The sequence below is a fragment of the Rutidosis leptorrhynchoides genome, chromosome 11, assembly GCF_046630445.1.
Source record: "Rutidosis leptorrhynchoides isolate AG116_Rl617_1_P2 chromosome 11, CSIRO_AGI_Rlap_v1, whole genome shotgun sequence".
In the NCBI taxonomy this organism is placed as follows: Eukaryota; Viridiplantae; Streptophyta; class Magnoliopsida; order Asterales; family Asteraceae; genus Rutidosis; species Rutidosis leptorrhynchoides.
In genome coordinates, this window is record NC_092343.1 from 391,120,014 (window position 1) to 391,133,082 (window position 13,069).

Sequence of the window (13,069 nt, forward strand, 5' to 3'; positions counted from 1 at the left end):
ATAGGATCCTTTCCTTTCCTTTTCCTCTGAATCAAGCTGACATCCTCCTCTGTCGCTTCATCATCACTGATATTATCCCTCAAGAAAGACAAGATTTTAGTTGCAATTGTTCTATTTATAAGTGATATTCGTTTAAATAATAAAAGGTGAAGACAAAAGACAGATTCGACGAATTGAAGACGCAAACGACTAAAAAGCTCAAAAGTACAAAGTACAATCAAAGTGGTTTCAAATTATTGGTGAGAAACGTCTCAAAATTACAAGAGTACAAGACGCGAAACGCAAAATACAAGATATTAAATTGTATGCAAGGACGTTTCGAAAATCCGGAACCGGGACCAAAGTCAACTCTCAACGCGGGGCGCAACGGACTAAAAATTACAAGTCAACTATGCACAAGAATAAAATATAATATTTAAATAATTATATAAATTATTTATATATTATATATTATAATAAAAACCGTCGGCAGAATGCAAACAAAGACATGTGAGCTGGATTCAAGGGCCATGCGATCGCATGGCCAGCATGACCATTTTCCATGCGATCACATGGCTAACAGTATCAGGTCAGGTCCTATAAAGTTCGCGAGTTTTGGATGAATTTTTTACACAATATCCATCATCTATATATATATATATATATATATATATATATATATATATATATATATATATATATATATATATAAATATAAATATAAATATATATTTATATTATAATTTTAATTTTAATTTTAAATTCTAATAATAAGGGTATGTTAGCGAATGTTGTAAGGGTGTAAGTCGAAATTCTATCCGTGTAACGCTACGCTATTTTTAATCACTGTAAGTTATGGTTAATGTTATTTTTAAATTAATGTCTCGTAGCTAAGTTATTATTATGCTTATTTAATGCCGAATTAATCATGATGTTGGGCTAAATACTAAAATTGGGTAATTGGGCTTTGGACCATAATTGGGGTTTGGACAAAAGAACGACACTTGTGGAAATTAGACTATGGGCTATTAATGGGTTTTATATTAACTAAATGATATCTCGTTAATTTAATATATAGACTTATAATTTGACGTATTTATATATAACCACATACGCTTGACTGGGTACGGTGGGTGAGATATCTATAAATACCAATAATTGTTCATTTTACCGGACACGAAACTGGATTAATAGTTAATAGACTTGTTGAAACAGGGGTGGATTACATTCAAGGGTAATTGGTGTAATTGTTAACAAAGTAGTAAAACCTTGGTTTACACACAGTCGATAACCTGGTGTATTCATTAAACAAAGTATTAAGACCTTGTTACAATTCGAATCCCCAATTAGTTGGAATATTTAACTTCGGGAATAAGAATAATTTGACGAAGACTTTCGCACTTTATGATTATGACTGATGGACTATTATGGACAAATCTGTATGGACATATTGAATAATCCAGGACAAAGGACAATTAACCCATGGGAATAAACTAAAAATCAACACGTCAAACATCATGATTATGGAAGTTTAAAGAAGCATAATTCTTTAATTTCATATTTAATTGCACTTTTAATTATCGCACTTTTATTTATTGTCATTTTATTTAATTGCACTTTTAATTATCGTACTCTTTAATTATCGCAATTTTATTTTATCGCACTTTTATTTATCGCAATTTCATTATCGTTATTTACTTTACGCTTTAAATTAAGTTATATTTATTTTTAATATTTTACATTAGGTTTTAACTGCGACTAAAGTTTTAAAATCGACAAACCGGTCATTAAACGGTAAAAACCCCCTTTATAATAATAATACTACTTATATATATTTTTGTATTTTTACAATTATAAGTTAAAACTAATATAGTGTTAAGCTTGTTTAAAAGATCCCTGTGGAACGAACCGGACTTACTAAAAACTACACTACTGTACGATTAGGTACACTGCCTATAAGTGTTGTAGCAAGGTTTAGGTATATCCATTCTATAAATAAATAAATATCTTGTGTAAAATTGTGTCGTATTTAATAGTATTTCCTTGTAAAAATTAATACTATTTCATATACCCCTCGCATAACATCAATCACCTTCGATAATCTCATCATCAACATTACCTCCTCCTTGAACATTACCAGTAGCTTTCTGATTATCACCCTCACCTTCCTCATCGGTAACTTCGTAGTTAGAGTCTGAATCCTCATTCCTCTAAGCATTACCTGCTGGGCATCGATAGTTCTCCTTGATTAGATGACAAATGAGCTTTCTATTAAATTCAGGCTTTAAATCCTCATTCCTTGTCTCTTCCATTCTGCGGAAAGTAATCGGATTCATCGGCTTAAGGTGGATAATATTCTCTTCAAGCTTAGGTTGATCAGGTGCAGCGTCATTAATGATTAATTGAAGAAAACGGGCATAGATCTGGTATCTCTGAGTAGTACTGAAGTGGAACCCTGAGAAATCATATGGTGCCTTTAAGACAAGTGCCACAAACATACTCTGCACTTTCTCGTTCAGCTTATCAAAAATAGACTTGCGTCCACTCAAACAATGCATGATCACGTGAGCAAGATATCTAAACTGTGGAGGCAGTAGTGTCTTCATCAGTTTGGATTTGCCATTTAGGTAACCAGAATAAGCACATCTCTTAAAACAACCATGAACTCTTTCTCAACTGATCATCATGTGAGAACAGTTTTCGTCATTGAAACCTAAAATCCTTCTTATCACTTCCTTAGAAACAGTGATCTCATGTCCTTGAACGTTACTAACAAGCTTATCTTCATCTACATCCAGTACAGAATTTCTCCAGAACTCTCTCTGATGGCTATAGTACGGTGTGCATGGAGTAGAAATAGCAGTGTGTATCCTTGATCTCTTAAGAAATTCGACAATCTCCTTAAAATGAGAACCTCTTTCAAGATTAAGATCATAAAGTGCAACTTGATTGTTCAGTCTCCCTTCTTATTTTTATTTTTCGATGCCTATTATTTTTTGACCTTTTATTTTTCGACGCTCTAGTTTTTAGGACTTAGATTTTTTTCTATTTCTTATCTTAAATTTATTTAAACTTCAACGAAAAATTATTTGAAGTGGTTAAATTGATAGACATCCAAATTTTCTGCTTCGTAGTAATAGTTGGATTTGTTAGTGGCTGAGTTGTGAGCTTCCGATTTAAAGGGTTCTGGCTCCCTGCTACATCTTTTGGCTATTCGAAATGTGGGCAAAAGCAGAAAAGTCTGTTAATTTGATAACTCAAATAATTTTTATCTTTTATAACTAATAGGATATTCAGTGAATGCACCGAGCAAAACGTTCACCACCTTTTGTACGTTCACCACCTGTAACTCTATCAAGACATCTAGCAAATATTGTCGCCGTTGATTTTTCTTTAGAATCGTCATCCAGTCGACCAAGTACTCCAATTCAAATTTCCGATAATCCATTTTTTGAACCCGACCTCACAATTGAGAATCCGGAGAATATTCAGAGACAATTCAGAGATCCTGAACCACTAATCTTTCCTCCGGAACCACCAATCATTCAAACAGAGATTATTGAGGAACGAACCATTAAATCAGAATCCTCTAGTGATTCAGATTCAACAAATTCAATCATGGAGAATCTGGAACCTCTAAGTATGGAAGACCGAATGAGAGCTAAACGCACTGGCCAAGGTCACGCAATTACTCAAACAGGCATTAATGCGCCAGATTATGAAATCAAAGGACAAATCCTACACATGGTAACTAATCAATGCCAATTTAGTGGTGCGCCGAAGGAAGATCCAAATGAACATCTTCGTACCTTTAATAGGATCTGTACACTATTTAAAATCCGAGAAGTGGAGGATGAACAGATATATCTCATGTTATTTCCCTGGACTCTAAAGGGAGAAGCCAAAGATTGGTTAGAATCGTTACCTGAAGGGGCGATTGATACATGGGACGTTTTAGTTGAAAAATTTCTTAAACAATTCTTTCCAGCATCTAAAGCCGTGAGACTTCAAATAGAAATTGTTACATTCACGCAAAAGCCAAATGAAACTCTATATGAGGCGTGGAAAAGATTTGGAAAGTTGTTAAGAGGATGTCCGCAACATGGTTTAGACACTTGTCAAATAGTACAAATATTCTACCAAGGATGCGACATCACTACAAGAAAAGACATCGATATAGAGCTGGTGGTTCCATTATGAAGAAAACCGCAACTGACGCTTACAAAATTATTGATAACACTGCTTCCCACTCACATGAGTGGCACCAAGAAAAAGATATCGTTAGATCATCTAAAGTAGCTAGAGCCGATTCTAGCCATGACTTAGATTCCATTTCCGCAAAGATAGATGCTGTCAAGAGATGAATGGAAAAGATGACTAAGGATATTCACTCAATACGAATTAGTTGTGAGCAGTGTGGAGGACCACATTTAACAAAAGATTGTCTCAGTATTGAACTAACAATGGAACAAAGAGAGAATGTTTCATACATAAACCAAAGGCCTGGAAATAATTATCAGAATAATTATCAACCGCCAAGACCAATCTATAATCAAAATCAGAATTATAACCGAAATGTTCCATACAACAACTAACAAGGTCCTAGCAATCAACAAGTATCCAACAATACTTACAATCAGCAAAGACCTAATTTTCAAAATAAACCACCACAAACCGATGATAAAAAGCCAAATTTAGAAGACATGATGTCAAAGCTAGTTGAATCTCAAACTCAGTTTTTCACATCTCAGAAACAAACCAATGAACAAAATGCTCAAGCATTTAGAAATCAACAAGCTTCTATTCAAAATTTGGAACAAGAAGTGAGCAACCTAGCAAGGTTAATAGGTGAAAGAAAACTGGGAAGTTTACCAAGTGATACAAATGCTAACCCCTGGAATGAAACAGCTAAAGTCATTACCACAAGAAGTGGTATTACACTTAAACCACCTGAAATACCTGTAATTTCTGATGAAGCTATTCCTACTCCACAAGAACCACAATCTGATCAAGATAAGGAAAAAGAACCGGTAGTTGAAAAGGTTAATGAAGATAATACAGTTAAGGCTAAACCTTATGTTAAACCATACCAACCACCACTTCCTTACCCGAGTAAAATGAGAAAAGAGAGACTTGAAGCCGAGCAATCCAAATTCTTGGATATGTTTAAACAGATAAATGTCAATCTTCCTTTCATTGATGTAATTTCAGGAATGCCTAGATATGCTAAATTTCTGAAAAATCTAATCACGAATAGAAAGAAAATGGAAGAACTCTCGGCTGTTACTATGAATGCTAATTGTTCTGCAGTGCTTTTGAATAAGATACCAGAAAAATTATCAGATCCAGGAAGATTCACAATTCCATGTTTTCTGGGTAGTCTTAGTTCAATAGAAGCATTGGTAGATTTAGCTGCTAGTATAAATTTAATGCCGTATTCACTATACGCTAAACTAGACCTTGGAGAATTGAAACCAACACGAATAAGCATACAACTAGCCGATCGATCAGTAAAATATCCTAGAGGGATAATGGAAAACATGCTAGTTAAAGTTGGTACTTTAGTATTTCCAGTAGATTTTGTTATTCTGGACATGGAAGAAGATTCTCGAGTTCCTCTCATATTAGGAAGACCATTCTTAAACACGGCTAAAGCAATAATAGATGTGTTCGGTAAGAAACTGACCCTAAGTATAGAGGACGAGAGTGTTACCTTTTCAGTTGATAGAGCCATGCAACAACCGCAATCTGCAGATGATACATGTTATTATATTCAAACTATAGATTCACATGCAGAATTGTTAGAAGAATTTCCAGAATTACAAGGAACAGGAGAATGTTCTTTAGGAGAAGGTACTGAACCAATTGATGAAACTGAAATGTTAGCTACACTTATGGCTAATGGATATGAACCAACAACAGAAGAAATTCAAATGCTAAAAGAAGAAGACAGATATCGATACAAATCATCGATAGAAGAACCACCGACATTAGAGTTAAAGCCACTTTCAAACCATTTGGAATATGCTTATTTACATGGTGAGTCTGAATTACCTATAATAATATCGTCTTCTCTTACTGAAAATGAAAAATCTCAACTCATTTCTGTGCTAAAAGCTCATAAACCAGCTATTGCATGAAAAATTCATGATATTAAAGGAATAAGTCCTTCGTATTGCACACATAAAATCCTTATGGAAGAAGGTCATAAAACGTATGTGCAACGCCAACGAAGACTAAATCCTAATATGCAAGATGTTGTTAAGAAAGAAATTATTAAACTGCTAGATGCAGGTTTAATTTATCCAATTTCTGATAGTCCATGGGTAAGCCCAGTTCAATGCGTACCTAAGAAGGGTGGCATGACTGTCATAACAAATGAGAAAAATGAACTTATTCCTACTAGGACTGTAACAGGATGGCGTGTTTGTATTGATTATAGAAAATTAAATGACGCCACCAGAAAAGATCACTTTCCCTTACCTTTTATTGATCAAATGTTGGAAAGATTAGCCGGAAACAGTTACTATTGTTTTCTTGATGGTTTTTTCAGATATTTTCAAATTCCAATAGCACCCGAGGACCAAGAGAAAGCCACATTCACGTGCCCTTATGGTACTTTTGCTTACAAACGCATGCCATTTGGAATTTGCAACGCCCCTGCAACCTTTCAAAGGTGCATGATAGCGATTTTTCACGACATGATAGAAGAATGCATGGAAGTTTACATGGACGACTTTTCAGTCTTCGGTGATACATTTGAATCATGTCTAGTTAATCTTGAACGAATGCTTATTAGATGTGAACAATCAAATCTAGTACTTAATTGGGAGAAATGCCATTTCATGGTTAACGAAGGAATCGTTCTTGGACATAAAATTTCAAAGGAAGGAATTGAAGTGGATAGAGCTAAAGTAGATGTAATTGCTAAACTTCCACATCCCACCAATGTTAGAGGAGTTAGGAGTTTTCTAGGGCATGCCGGTTTTTACCGACGTTTCATAAAAGATTTTTCTAAAATTGCCACTCCTATGAATAAACTCCTTGAAAAAGATGCTCCATTTATCTTTTCAGATGAATGCATCAAATCTTTTAATATTCTTAAAGAGAAACTCACTAATGCGCCGATCATGATAACTCCAAATTGGAATCTACCGTTTGAACTTATGTGCGATGCAAGTGATTTTGCAATGGGAGCCGTTTTAGGACAAAGGATTGAAAAACGATTTCAACCAATTTATTACACTAGTAAGACATTACAAGGAGCACAAACGAATTACACAACTACTGAAAAAGAACTCCTTGCTATTGTCTTTGCTTTTGACAAATTTCGTTCATATCTCGTTCTAGCTAAAACGGTGGTCTATACCGACCATTCTGCTCTTAGATACCTATTTTCGAAACAAGATGCCAAACCACGATTAATTTGTTGGATCTTACTCTTACAAGAGTTCGATATTGAAATCCGAGATAAAATGGAGCAGAAAATCTCACCGCCGATCATCTTTCTCGTCTTGAAAATCCCGAATTAGAAGTTCTAAATGAATCGGCCATACAAGACAACTTTCCTAATGAATATCTATTGAAGATAGATTATAATGAAATTCCATGGTTTGCAGACTATGCAAACTACTTAGTATGTGGATTCCTTGAAAAGGATTATCGTACCAAAAACGAAAGAAATTCTTTAGTGATATAAAACACTATTTCTGGGAAGATCCACATTGGTTTAAAAGTTGTCCCGATGGAATAATACGCCAATGTGTATTCGGGGATGAAACCAGTCAAATCTTAAACCATTGTCACACAGGACCAACAGGAGGGCATTATGGGCCTCAACTCACAGCAAAAAAAGTTTACGATGCTGGATACTATTGGCCTACAATTTTCAAAGATGCACACCTTCTTTGCAAATCCTGTGATGCTTGTCAAAGGGCCGGAAAAATAAGTCAACGTGATGAAATGCCACAAAATGTCATTCAAGTATGTGAAGTATTTGACATTTGGGGTATTGATTTTATGGGTCCATTTCCAAAATCTCATAGTAATCTCTACATTCTCGTTGCCATTGGTTATGTATCTAAATGGGTGGAAGCACAAGCTCTCCCAACTAACGATGCACCAGTTGTATTCAACTTTTTAAAACGTCTTTTTGCAAGGTTTGGAACACCGAAAGCTTTAATAAGTGATCGGGGTACTCATTTTTGTAATAATCAACTTGAGAAAGTTCTTAAAAGATATGGAGTAACTCATAAAATCTCCACTGCTTATCATCCACAAACAAGTGGACAAGTTGAAAATACCAACCGAGCTTTAAAACGTATTCTAAAGAAAATCGTAGGATCAAATCCAAAGGAATGGTCCATGAAATTGGAGGATGCACTCTGGGCTTTTAGAACAGCCTACAAAACTCCAATTGGAACCACACCTTTTAAACTCGTTTACGGAAAAGCATGTCATCTTCCAGTAGAAATTGAACACAAAGCATTTTGGGCTTTGAAGACATGTAATCTTATTTCACATGAAGCTGGACGTCTACGATTAAGTCAACTAAACGAATTAGAAGAATTAAGACATGAAGCATACGAAAATTCGTTAATCTATAAAGAAAGAACGAAGAAATGGCATGATAAAAGAATCAGAAGCTCAAAAGAATTTAAAGAAGGAGACAGAGTTCTTCTTTTCAATTCACGATTCAAGCTATTTCCTAGAAAATTTAAATCAAGATGGTCTGGACCATTTATAGTCAAAAGAGTTTTCCCATACGGAACAATAGAGTTAATAAATTCAAATAGGGTTGAATTTAAAGTTAATGGTCACAGAGTTAAACATTACATACATGGTCCGATGGAAGTTGACAATGAAGTCAATCATAATTTCACCACCCAAGAAAACCTTCAAAATGAAAACATAAATATGTTATCAACAACATATGAAAAATCAAAATTGGAAAATAGGGAGGATTCAAATTGGAGTGATAAAGAAGAATTCTTATACAAACCTCCCATTCTAAGAAACGAAGAAAAATGTGAACAAGAAGTTCAAATAGAAGTGAAAGAACCAAGAAAAGAACACCCAAAAAAGGTTTACAAACCAACTCGACTTACTAAAGCAGGAGACCCGGGTAAATTTATCATTTCTTGCTTGCTTAATGATGGTGTTGTATATAATGGACTCGCAGATTTAGGAGCAAGTGCAAATATTATACCTCTTTCCTTATACAAAAGATTAGGTATGGGTAAATTAAAACCAACCAAAATAGGTGTTCAATCATTTGACCTAACCATTAAACACCCGGTTGAAATAGCAAATAATTTACTTGTTAACGTAGGAAGTTTGACCTTTGTTGCAAACTTCATAGTGATTAATATGGAGGAAAACCTTGATATTCCTCTAATTTTAGGCCGCCCATTTTTAGCAACCACTGAGGCATTCATTGATGTAAGAGAAGGTAGAATGACACTTAGGGATGGTGATACATCGATCACCTTTATGAATCGAAAGTTTAGATCTCCACCAACCAAAACTGTTAGACCAATAAAAATACATAAGTGTGGGGAAGATGAAGAAACACTTAATGATGATCCAATCACAAAGAACCCTGTTGATGATACAAAATTAGATGAACCCATTTTTAACAGTTCAACGAAGAAACTTTATAAACGGATTCACGATGCTAAGATTAAGGGAAACTTTAAGTTATGTAACCGATTACTATCTAATTTATCGCCAAAAGAAAAGGCAATGTTAGTTGAATTTGTGAAAGCTACGGAGGAAATCAACAAATGGATTGAAGCAAAAGTCAGAGACATACAAATTGTTGATGATCCAATTGAAAATAACGATAATCACAATTTCAACACCACATCTAACTAAGTGTGGGGAGGTTCGAATCTTTTTAGGGTAATATGTATTTCTGTTAGAGTTAGATTTTCTGTTTTCATGTAATTCTCAAGAATGGAATCTGAATGGTCTTTCCCTAGCAGACCCTAAAGAACTAGTCTTCTCCCCCCATTCTGAATTTTTATTTTTTTAGGTTTTACAAGATGAAGACTTCCTGTGAACTAAACCATGGTCTAATGCTACACGCTTTAATCACTAAACGGAATAATGACACCCTTCCAAGTGAATTGGTATCATTAATCAGAGGCAAATTAGACGGAGTAAGAAAAGAATCCAGGAACGAAAATAATAAGTTACATTTTGGTAAAGGAAAATCAAAATCCGCATCGAAAAGAAGAGCACGACACCTTGAAAGATGTCACAAATGCGGAAAATGGTCACACGAAGGAAAATGCTCGACGAATCAGACATATTCCAATACCGAATTCGTTACTTTATGCAGAGATGGACCGTTCATATGTTTCGAAGAAAAAACGTTGAATGCTCGAGGTTACGCCTATGTAGCTATGGAAAACCAATTAGTCCGACTATCTTATGAGTGGGCTAAAGCAGGTCACTAAGAATTCTATTTCACAGGTTAGTATGTACAATTTTTATGTTTATTTTTATTGCTTTTAACCTTTTGATAATAAACGCTAAATCGTTCACTATAAAGTATTAAATTGGCATTCAATAAAATTAGGTTTTGCGATCGAAATTATTGATATCATACAAAAATTTATTACATCACTGCGAAATTTACCGTTTATTCTTAAGGTATAAATATCTTTAATCATTCAACCCAAAATTTTGCAAAAATTCGTCATGAGTTAAACTAGGTTATGGAACCGAAATTACTTTACCGAAAAGAGGGTCATATATTTTTGATAATATTTGATTGATTAAACTGGGATAAAAGACCAAAAAGATTTTTAATTTTATTTTTACTTTGTTTTTAAAATTAATATTAAATTAATATTGTAAACCTTTTAAAATCAATATATTTAAATCCATAAATATTTGAAAAAATTAATATTTTTAATATAAGTATGTATGTATAAAAACAAAAATATAATATAAATTTGGTGTGAATTTTTAATTTTAATAATATGAATTTTTAATTTTATGCATTTTAAATTTAAGTTTGGTGTAAATTTAAAAACAAAAATTTACTTTATTTCGCTAAGTCAAAAATTGATTTCTAAAAATTCGTCGTGAGTTGAAGACTAGGTCGTTGAACCGAAATTGCTCTACCCAAGGGAGGGACGAGAACTTTTATTATCATTATTTTTAATCTTATTGAATTAAAGTATGACAAAAACATTTAAAAAACCCAAAAATCCTTACTTTTAAAACCACGCTTTGAATTGACAAATTTTAAAATTTTGTCGAGGGACGGACTAGGACAACGATCCGAAACGTCCTCATCCTAAAAAGAAACAAAATTTTAATTTTTATTTAATTATATGTTTTAATAAGTATAAGGTTTTTATAATGATAAAAAAAAAAAGTACTGTACCCGGACCCCATGCGATCGCATGGGGTTTACACTGCAACTCCATGCGATCGCATGGAGCCGGAATCTAGGCCAGATACAAGAGCTCACGAGTTCTGCTTCTGTCTCCATAACACACACACACACATACACACACAAAACACGAACATACACACACAAACACCTCTAAATTCATCATTTTAACACCAAAATTCACCAAATTTCTCGCTACAATCCTCTCTAAACATGAAATTGTTTAGAAGTTTATCAAGAAAGGTAACAATTACACCCCTAAACCTCTTTAAATTTGATTTTTAGTGTTCTTGAGCTATATTTTTCCTAATTTGATTTTGTTAGTTTCTAGTGTAATTAGAGTTAAATTGTTAGTATTTTATGCATGTATAACCTAGATTGATGCTATTTAACATGATTTGAAGCCAAAAACTTCAAAATATTTAGAAATCTAGGGTTTGTGTTCTTGAGCAATTTGGGGCTTTTTGATATAAACAGGTTATGGCCGATTTTTGTCATGAATTATTACTAAATTAAGTAGTGTAACATGTTTAGGTAGCTAAATGATCCAAACTTTGATCCTAAACATGATTTTTGAGAATTAAAGTAGACTTTTTAGGTGTAAAATTCATGAACTTAATTAATTTGATATAATTGCCATTTGAGACTTGTTTAATTGTTAGTAATGACTATTTTGACATGTTATTTAAGTTAAATGCTTATGAACTTTGTATACATTTTCATAAAGGCTTATTTGAAAAAGTGTAGAATTGTTAAAATTGTGAAAATGTGTATAAGTTTAATTTTGATTTAACATGTTATTGTAATTGTTTCAATTTGTTATTTTGCTAACACTAATGCATATTTGGATGCACAAATTTTGTGTTTAATGTGTTTTGCAGAGATTTACAGATACTGATGGTGCAACATCATCATCTAGACAACCACAACCAGAACCTGAACCAGAAATGCAATATGAACCTGAACCGGAGCAACAACAGGAACCACAACAACAGCCTGATTAACACGTACCTTATTATGATCCGCTACAATTTGTTGATGCCTTCACAGTATTTCCGATGCATCCACCAGTAGAATACCCAACAATTCCTGAACACACGTTGCATCCTAATCTGAGATTCGATAGAAGCTGGAGAGATTACCCATCATATCAAAGTAACAAATTCAAACTGCTACCGAAAAATGTAGAAGTGCCAAGGGTAATCGATTGGGATCCTTTGGAAAGGGTCCAACTAGCTAACCGAGTTAGACTCCATCTGATCCAAAGGTATGGTAGTTCTTCTTTTCCAGATTGGGAATGTCGATTCACCATTCGTAGGCCTGTATATAAGGAATGGTGTGTTGAGCTGATGAGTACTATAGCGTTAAATGTAGATGTAGATAGGTTAGATGATAGAAGTTTTCTTAGGTTTATACTTGGCCGTAGGATGTACTGGATGTCCATGCTGGACATGGCCAGGGCATTACAGATTTACACTCCTAGTGAATTGCTACTACCCGATTGTATGAATTTGATTTATCGTGGTGAAAGGGTAGATAGGAATTTTGACGCGAATGCCATCTGGAGGCGTATGTCAAACTATAATGTTTTTACATTGGGAGGAAAACACTCCTACTTACATATTAACAAAGCCGAGCTTCGTATAATTCATAGATTTTTGGCTAACTCGATTACACAGA

The 13,069-nt window shown here is 34.0% G+C and overlaps 1 non-coding gene across 1 annotated transcript; it reads right to left on the reverse strand.

Annotated features, from left to right (window-relative positions):
- Positions 1-3,981: 3,981 nt before the first annotated feature.
- Positions 3,982-4,088, reverse strand: LOC139879281 (small nucleolar RNA R71). Its single transcript, XR_011770131.1, has one exon. It is a non-coding gene; the product is annotated as a small nucleolar RNA R71 (small nucleolar RNA).
- Positions 4,089-13,069: the final 8,981 nt, after the last annotated feature.